Below are 10,201 nucleotides of genomic sequence, written 5' to 3' on the forward strand. Positions count from 1 at the left end.
CACTTCCCAGTATAGCCAGGCTCTTGGCTATGCAGCTTTGTGGGAGGCTATCTCACACCATTATCTGGCTGTATGGGCCAGCTCCCTCCCTCACTATCTGCTGCACAATCAACTGCGGCTTCAAAACAACTTAATCCCTCCGACTGGCACACACCGGGCTGTGTTGTTGCTATGCCGGCTACATGTCCTGCACCAGGGTACAATTTCACACCATTGTATCCCACTCAGTCCGGTAGTTATGTTTATCTTTAAAAAGGTATGATGGAAATGCATTTTTTTTTTCTCCCCTCAATGAATGACCAACAGTACTTCACTGATGATTTAAACATACTTCCTTCATGCTGTGGTCACTTGTAGATTTATGGTGCTAAGCACAGGAACTGGGAGTCTTTTGTTTAACAATTTTGGTTTCATGGCTCCAAAGGATTAAGCAACGCCTTTGTATTCCTTAAACATGGCTGCATACCATGTGTGGAAATGTTTAATGGAGTGGAAATGTATTGTTAGGGCCACTGTGACTGTGACAGTAAAAGTCCTTCTTATGTAAAAGTAAAAAAGTATGTATACATACATATCTCTATAAACACACAAATTCATATATATATATATGTATATATACTTACATTAACTTGTAAACATTTCATTATGTATTTATGCAAATTATGTTTCATTATGTATTTGGTTAATAACAATGGGTCATGTTTTATAGGATGTAAAACTTGTGTATTACAATAAATGCAATACATTGTTTCCAATACATTGAAATGTAATGGAGTAGAAGTATAAAGGGAATGGAATGGCAATTCAAAAATACGAAGAAATATCATGCCAAAAAATAATTTCTTCACTTCTCACGTGGACATTTTGTATATTGCCCTTAAAACCTACCGCTGTGGTTCCTGCGGTGCCGCACGGCGGCCCCGCACTGATACCGGGCGACGTCACGCACCTGGCCGGCCTCCGCGACACCCGATCCCGTTTGGCATGGCCTTGGCGCTGTTCATGGATGTTGGTACAAGTGTAATGTGACAGCTCGTTCCTTTCACATGGCATCCGTCCGATGTCGTCTCCACACGCGCTGACGGGCTTATGCCGCTCGGTTACAGCACTCTGCGCTTCTGCCAAGACACGAGAAACGCAGATCCATTCGGATCACTCCGGTCAATTGAGTGGGATCGGGTGTGCATTTCGGGGATACCGGAACGCGAGCGCGGCTTTGAAGATGCTGCGAGGGGCTCGGCGGTCTCTCGTTCATCACTTTAATTCACGGAGCAAATGGACAGAAACATTCCTACAACAGTAGGAGGACAACGATGCAGCCAGCTGTATCACAGTTTAAAGTTTGGTGTGTATGTGTTAGTGTTGATGCATGTTGTGTGCCTCCAGTGGTTTAGATGTGCATATGCTGTAGGAATTAGTTTTAGCGATACGTTACCGTCTGTCTATCGGTGAATCTTTGTTGCATTATGTTTTTGGAAATGTTGTAATATCAGGTTTCCATCTGGTCGGAGACAGCAGATGAAAGTTAGCCTCTCTGGCTAACTCTGGCTCACTTACTGTTGTACTGTTGATTGGTGTGCATTGTCCCTGAAAAGTAAACAAATAAATACAAATTAAATATATAAAGTGCAATGCACACTTGTAATATTAATAAAGAAACTAAAAGAGACTAAAAAAATCTACAGGACAAAAAATCCTATTCTCCCTCCTTAAGTGCACAATGTGCTCAAAACAGTTGCAGAACAGAGCAGACTGAATGTGCTGAAGAAGACCGTGTGATTCGGTCAAAAGCTGCAGAACAAACGAGAAAACAGAGCTTGAGTCGAGACCTTCTTTTGTCAACTGCTGTTTTATAAGCAGCAATGCATCCAGATAACAAGTGAAACGAAGAAGGAGAATGTCTATGAAAAAGTCCTCGTCGAGACAGACATCAAATATCCGGGGGAAAAAAAAAAAGTCTTCAAACATTTGAAGAAGTGATTTTAGGGGGGATCTTTGGAAATGGACGGTTTTATGAGGTTGTTAACATTTCCAGGCAGCGGTTGAGATCGCCGGCAGCCCGCAGTGTGAAAGAATGACATCATATCACACCCACTGGCATGTTTATTACCCGCAGAAATAAATAACTTTTTTTTTTTTTGGAGTCATAACTGGTCAGATTTAGTCAATAATGCAATGAGTCCTGCGCACAACACGCCACCGTATTGTTGTCACACCCCTTGTACAAAAAACCACAACTTACTGGGGAATTTATTCCCCGGACCCGCGCACGCTGCACGCTGTCACAGGGATTGGGTCGCCGGAGCGGACCGGTGGTACACCTGGTGAGGAAAAACAAGCGTTGGTTTGAGTGCTGCGATGGCTACGGGAGAGCCTCTGGGCTTCCACCACCTGCTCCATTTCTCACATTGTGTCACACCTTAGGGGACATATCTCATCCGGTCCACAACCCAATTACTCCACGACACGTTTAACTGCCATCAAGCGCCGCGCAGCGGGGGTGCAACGGAGCCGGGGCTGTTGCCATGGCCACTGTCACTCAGCAGATTTGCGAGGATGGGAAGAGACAGAGAGAGCTCTGTGATTGGTTGTTGTACTATTTTTGACCAACGGAGAGCGAGAGGGCCAAGCGCTCACAACAATCACAGACACTGTTGTTATGCAATCGAACAACTAGAATATGCACATTTGGGAATTCTGGCTGGTCTCACTCGCTCAACTGGAAGCGCGCCAGCTAAAGTGTCCGGAGGCAAATTGTAGTATCTCTCCCTCTTTTGCGGACCAGATCAACCATGAATTAACGCCATGTGCTCCCTCTGTGAGAGTATGAGTGAACCAATCCAAGAGGAAGTTTTTGTTTTGTTAGAAGACAAAACAATTCAGTGAAAGAGTAGATTTCTATCTGTGATTGAGAAATGAGGCGTATTGTATTTTGTTTGCGTTCTGAATAAATGAGGCAAAAACTAAACAAATGTTATCTTATGTCTGGAGGCTAATCTCTTCAAATGCCTCTTTTTAAATGTCCAATGCTGCCACAAAGGTGGCGAGCTCCTGGTGAGTAAGAAAGGAAAAACACCTGAGGTTCAGAGATGAAGTGGAAACATGCAGAGACACAGGCGATGAGAGAAAGATATGTGACCAGCACTTGATACCACTTGCCCAACAATTAGACATGTACCTCAGAGACAGATGACAAGAAAACTTGTCTGAAAATTATGGAAGCCCGTTTCCGACACACACAAGAAATGACCAAAAAATACATTTAAAAAAAAATGACAAAAATTAAAATTAAAAAATTGGACAAAAGAAAAATTAGGACAAAAAATAAAAAGATATATAATATAATAATTACCAAAATAAAAAATGGGACAAATAAAAAATGGATCAGTAATGAGAAAATTTAAAAAAATATTTTAACAAAAAAAAAAAGTCAACAACAAAAAAGTCAACGAAGAAAAAAAGTCGATTAATTATTTATTTTTTTAATTTTAAATTTAAAAAAAATGTTGGTCCTTATTTTATTTTATTTTTTAAGTTGATTCATTTTTTTTTTTGGTACTAATTTTCTTCTTTTTTTTTTTGTCCTATTTTTTTTTTTGATGGCGGAAATGGGCTTCCATAAAAAATATATATATATGTACTTGTCAAAACCTTTTCTTTTGCCGGCCGGATAAACACAGAAAAACATTTAAATGCACCGGAGTGCTGAGGCAACAAAGAAAAGCAAAAAACACAGAAAACTATCTCAATGTCTAATGAATGTGACAGAAAGCTTGATTTGTAGGGGAAAAAAAATATTGAAGGCGCCTGTGTGACCTTGTCTATTTGCATGTCGCCTGGTTCAATTTGGGCTTAAACATATTATATAAGTAACAAATGGAAAGTAGCATCTAGAGATCAGAATCAGAAACCCTTTTTTAGCCAAGTATGTTTACACATAGCAGGAATGTGGCTCTGTAATACTTACATTGCAACAGAAAAAGACATTTAAAAATAATAAAACAGGGTGTGCTATTGATCCAGCTCCTGTCAAGGTGTGGACTCAGTTCCTGTGCAACGCCGATGAAGTCATGTGTTCCTATTTGCTGCTTCTTGGTCGTGGTGGCAACACCGCCAACAGGAACAGGACCTGACTAACGGTCTCCTTTTCCCCCTGAGCTTTGTTTCCTCATGACTCAGAGCCTTCGGACCTTGAGAGCAAGAAAAGTGAGAACACCTTCCTTGTTGGTGCATATTTAAAATACACATGCTAACTCTTGCGACGACCTGTATTTGTATCTGAGACTCCATGAGAGAACAAAGAAAACATGTTAAACGCCGACAAATAAATCTATCTTGGGGACTTTTTTTGCCATCAAAGCAGAGGAAACTCAGCGCCGCTCCATCATCATGCTAATGGAGAACGGAACCCGGCGCCTCGGTCTTTTAAGCATCGGACTCGGAGATACTGTACAAGAGGACGGGTGGGGGAGAGGGGGGGACTAATGGGGACCAGAGGTCTGTGGTCTACGTGATGCTGGCCAGAGAGACCAGACGGCCGATGACTGACCTGGGAGGAGGAGGAGGGGGTCATTAAGGAGCTGCTCCGGCTCTAATCATAGAATAACACTCCTTCTTTTATCTACCTTCGGCTCCATCTCACCATGAGAAAAATCAAAACTGTAATCCAGGCACCCTGGTACAGAAGTTCACTGATGAGTCTTTGTAAGGAAACATCTGCAAGCCATCCACTTGGAATGAGTCTCAAAATGAGGGGTGCTTGCCCAACAAGAGGAGGATTAATTGGATTATTTAGAGGCGTATTTAGCTGCTTGCTGTGGTCATTAAGCGAATAATTATTGACATGGCTGCAATGCATCTTCTCATAAAGTAAAGCCTGACCTCGCTTGCCAGGAGTTTGGATGAAGAGTGAAAGTGTGGTGCACAATGTGCAGTACAAGCTAAGTACAAAGCAAAGTAACGTTGCAGTGTGTCGTCCGTTTTTGTTTTGAAGTGTTAGCAAAGCAAAGTGAGAGCATAGCCGATTAGCGCCCGAGAAAGCCAAAATAAATACACAATGAAATCCAACGCACTGATGTCATCTGAAAAACCCGCATCGGATGTGTGAACGGGCTCATTCGGATAATTTGCTTTGACGTTTTCATTCCTAAATGGCGAGCAGATCCAACGCAGATCTTAAACTGATTAAATGGGCCCGGGGAGGGAGCGAGGAGGGCATTAGTTAAGAAAACATTGGCGAGGGCCCGAGGAGCGACGGGGGTTTTGGCTTATCGGCGCGTTGAGCCGGGGCACTCTCAATTCATTCCGAAGTAGCCGAGTCGTGTGTTGCTGAAATAATCATCTCCTTGTTTGTTTGCTCAGGCATTGGCGCGAGCCTTTATCAAGCTAGCTCGCTAGCTAGCAGTCGCGCCTTCCTCCTTCCCGCTCTGCCTCCTCCCCACTTTGGGTGATTTACCAGCAAACACAGGACACAGGGGTCACCGGAACCTGTCTTACAAATCCAACGCTTGTTTTCTGTAAGCTTCGACGCGCCATCGGCAGCTGGAGAACATGAGCGGGCCGGAGTGCGGGCGGAGACTGACGAGCCCCGCAGGGGAAAAACCTGCCTGTCAGAGCAGTGTTTTTAATAGCCTTAAAAACAGAGGAACTCCCCACAGAAAGTCACACCTCCGACCGCATTACTCGGCCTTGGCGTGACAGCCAAATAAGACAGGTGATTGAAATGAAGTTATTACTCGGTGACAGTGTGTAAACTGCAGTCAAACATTAATTGGCGCTGCGGCGGCTGAACTGTTAAACATAATAATACAAAAACACGAAGACGCACGTCTCAAGTTTGACAAGCTGACACTTTGCAGCAATATATAGATAAGCCCCCAATCATCACCTGTGACACATTTCCACTCGAAATCACCGCGGATTGTCTGCATCTGCGAAGGAAACCATGACATTGTGCGCAGCATGCCTCATCAATTTGCAGATGTGCTGACTGATTCACTTAGAGGGCCGTGCATATATCCCAGAGACTGAACAGAGCAGATTACACGGACAATCCAGACATCAGTGCTCTGGCTAATTATAGTCATTACTCAATGGGAGAACGTCTGTTACGGCACATTTAATGAAGTAAAGCGGAGGGAAAATATTTTGTGATGTATGAATAAATGAAACCAGGTTTAAATCTCCGGAGGTGAATGTCATTTCATAATATTTATACAGTGTGTTGCATGTAATAAGGCACCAGATCCCTCTGAATCCACTCAAAAATCTGAATTTTTACGGCTTTTCTGACTCCTCATCGAGGCCCATGCCTCACCCCCGGAGCCATGAACTTTTCAGTTTGCATGCGTATCACATTGGCCCAGAGTCTCCATTTTGATTTCCATTGTGGCCGAGTCTGTCATTAAGAGAACAGAAACAATGGCTAGAATGAGCGCTGCCACGCCGAAACAGCTCCCCTGTGAATCCAAGCACAACAGTCCCACGTCGCGGGAACGGGAGCGCTGGCGGCCACGGCCGTGCCCGCTCTCGAGCTGCAAATCATATCATTGGCATTATTGTGACCAGCGAAAAGCTCACTCCACACACACACACAGACAAACACAATAGCTTTAAATCACTGCACAACGGAAAATGGTGGGTGTATTGCAACAACAACAAAAAAAAGATGAAGTGAGAAAGCAGCCTGTGTCTCTATTTGGCCTCTCGGTGCCCTCGGCGTGACCTCCCTGTGGTTTACCGCACAGGACAGATTGTGCTATTGTGGGTGTGGAGCGCCAAATGTTGTCTGCCAGTTGCTCAACAAAAGACACTTTTGGGGCTCTCTTCAGAATATCCGCAGCAAGATTTAAAAGAGAGGTTTATTGGCGAAGGGGGTATGTTTGCTTTACTGTGGCTCGTCAAAGAGGCGCTCGATTATTGAAGACACTTGACTTCAGCATGACATGAATGTTTGGAGGTTTTCAGAGATCGGCTCAGAGATCTTTCTGTGCCACTCTGTCAAAACTCCTCTCTGTCATCACGACATCTAAACCCTGCTGTTCCTCTCCTGGGCCAACATCGCTGGTCTGTTGGAGCAGATTCAACTCACGCTACACAACTCTGCTTGTGCTCACATTTTGAGTTGAATCACGCTCATTTGTTTTTTTTGTGCCAAGAGTTAGAATTGAGGATCAATACCACAGCTGTACATTAACCCTGGAACATTCACGCTGAGTAGTTTTTAACCCGTGCGATTGTGGTTACGTAATTTTCATTGTGTTGCCTTTGTCCGAGTTGAGTGGGTTTTTGTGTAGCCTCATGCTGCTCACTGAGATTATTGAAGGTAGGCGTGTCTTATTGAAAGTAGAAAGTAGGCGTGTCTTATTGAAGGTAGGCGTGTCTTTTTGAAGGTAGGTGTGTCTAATTGCAGGTAGACGTGTCTTATTAAAGGTGGGCGTGTCTTAACGAAGGTGGGTGTGTCTTATCCAAGGTGGGCGTGTCTTATCCACGGTAGGCGTGTCTTATCGAAGGTAGGCGTGTCTTATTAAAGGTAGGCCTGTCTCTCTTTTCCACTCCCCATTTTTTTCAACACATCTTCAGCTAAAATATACCAGACATTAGTGATAGAGGGTGAAAGAAATTCAGGTGGATATTACCATTGAAGGGAAACTGTGCCTTCGTTGGACAATGCTCATATGTCCCAGGAAGAAGTGGACCAAAGAACAAGTTCACAGTTCCATTTTTTATATTTTTAATCCTGTTTCATTAATTCATTTTTCGCCCCATTTTGAGTAAGAGTCCCTCCACTGTATCCCTTACATTATATCGGGTGAAACGCACCCTGCGTTAGTATAATGTAAATATAAAAATGAAGTTACTGTCTTCAGCCGGTGAGCTTCACTCGGCGCTTGCTCAAGCACGCAGCATGTTTGTGATGTGGATCTTACATGATATATTGCGTCAGCGGAGCTTTAAGAGCTGGTCAATTATTGAGTTTGATTGCATTAGGCTGACGTTCATTGGTGCGTGATGTGTAAAATCTGCACTCTCCAGGACTTCTTCCATCAGCAGCTCACAGGTGGGCCCTTGAGGCAGAGATCTGTTTTTCCCCCTTCGAGCCGCAAGTACATGGAGACATTTCACTCCAACAGGATTTTAATTAAATTATATTCACAAAGGAATTGTTTAAAATTGTGTCCAAGTGTAGTAAAAGTTCACTTATTAACAAGTCCCATATTGTTTTGCTTAATCTGCACACACAAAACAAAGAGGAAAGGACACACGGTGGCTTTGCCAGGGTTTTTCTGGGGTTATGTTGTGTTACTTTTGATGAAAGATCCCCCTCATTCCAGTCCGACTGTCTGCATATTCAACCAGCGGTCATGAGAGCGGGATCTATCTTCTCATCTCACGCTCAGCGAGATACAGAATAAGCGGAAAGTAATTCCAGAAATGTCAAACTATTCCTTTAAAAAAAACAAAAAAACAATCCCCTCCTTGTCTGCCGTGGTGAACATGCCTTGTGTTACTCGTGCATCCACCGCACTCGAGAGGTTCAGCTGCACCACAAACAAAACAAGCGTACCAGTCAGTATTTTGCAAACACAGTGTTGTTGTTGCTTACCGCCGCAAGAGCAGATGTCGACGCGGCAGCGGGGGACTAATACCGTTATAGGAGTCGATCCCGAGTGAGAGCTAAACTCTCACCTGTCAGCGCACCACAAACACACTGCTGCACCAACCAGCTCTTCCACTCAATTACACTCGGGGGCCCCGTGGTGGCAGCCATTGTCAGCCGCCGGTTTAATGAACTGCTACTCTGCATATTGGCACTCTGCTCAGCCCTCATTACAGCCGGCTGAGAATCACGTTCGTAGATGAATTTCAAAACGGGGCAGATATGTGTCGTCAAAAATGTCAGCGCCCGAAGTATTGGATGCTTGGAGCGTCCTGTTTCAGCGAGTCGGAGGAGAGACTGCGTCCGCCGGCTGTCTGCAGACCACAATACTACTATCTCCGTTACTTAAGACTCAAACCACCCTTCCACGTGTGCACACACACACACACACACACACACACACACACACACAAGCACACGTGTGATCACAGAAGGATTACGCCGCTCGTTTGTAATCTCAGCCTCCGGGCGTGACAGCGTTTGTGATAAAGAAGATTACCCTCGAGTCTCACTCAGAGATGAGATGACGGAGGCAACGACGCCGCTGCAATGATGAGGCAACACTTTAAGGTGACAATGAGAAGAGTTAGAGATGAGCCTGTGGAGATCTCAAGTTATTGTAGGAAGCGATTCATACCAAAAGTGAAACGGTTCAATGCATTCAGCTGCTCATAAAACACCTGATTTTCTTTCTATATTAAAATGACCTCAGCTCCATAGTGGTCAAAACTTCACAGTACTGCTTTAAAAAGTATAATTTGTTTTTTTTTCTACTTCTGAAAGAACAAGAAGTTTACTTGTGTCAAAGAGTGTTGTTCATCTTGTGAAAGGATCTTTCTAAAGTCATGGAAATGTCACCAGACATCTCAAACATTCATAACACAACAGTTACACACGTACATGTCATCCAGGCCATTACCATATAGATCATGTGGCTGTTATTAGTTTCTTTTTTGCATTAAATTTAATGCTAAAGAAAGTAAAAGAGCAACTGCAAATGTTGCAACTATATTAGTACACATCTTGGTAATGTTCTGCCGAATAATATGCAGCTTCTGTTTTTTACCTATGAAGATACATTGCAGGATAATTCTTTCATGCTGTGATTTCTGGACAACAGTCAATTCATTAAAGAAGTCTTTCTTCAAACGGATTCTCCAAAAAGGGAAAAATGGAAGTGCATCTGGTCGAAGTCAACATGCGGCTGCTGTTGCTGATTATGAGATGAAGAAACTTTCCGGGAGACAGATGGTTTCTGTCAGCAGAGTTTTATTGTAAATGAATGGCTTCTGGGACGAGATCAAGCAGACTCAGAGTTGGACAAAGCTATAAAACACCATTTACTGTTGTCAGTGTTCGAATGTGCCCCCAACAAATTGTTGTCACATTCGATAATCCCTTAGAGCGATAGGTCTTTTACTCGAGTGTTTCCAGTTAAACATTTCTTACATTGTATTAAATGATATCAATGTATCATCGGATGGGACCTCCGCTGCTTTCCGCCAAGCCTCTAGTCTCCCGTGAAAAGCTAAATGAGAACAA

General features: G+C 43.6%; 1 long non-coding RNA gene across 1 annotated transcript; it reads right to left on the minus strand.

Annotated features, from left to right (window-relative positions):
* Positions 1-1,437: 1,437 nt before the first annotated feature.
* On the minus strand, positions 1,438-2,323 carry LOC137785389 (uncharacterized). The gene is made up of 2 exons (XR_011077501.1): positions 2,243-2,323; positions 1,438-1,587 (listed from the first exon to the last, which is right to left on the minus strand). It is a non-coding gene; the product is annotated as an uncharacterized lncRNA (long non-coding RNA).
* Between the last annotated feature and the right edge of the window lie 7,878 nt (positions 2,324-10,201).

The sequence above is a fragment of the Clinocottus analis genome, unplaced genomic scaffold (genome assembly GCF_023055335.1).
Source record: "Clinocottus analis isolate CAN_PGR_092001 unplaced genomic scaffold, fCliAna1.0.p SCAF_15, whole genome shotgun sequence".
Taxonomy (NCBI): Eukaryota; Metazoa; Chordata; class Actinopteri; order Perciformes; family Cottidae; genus Clinocottus; species Clinocottus analis.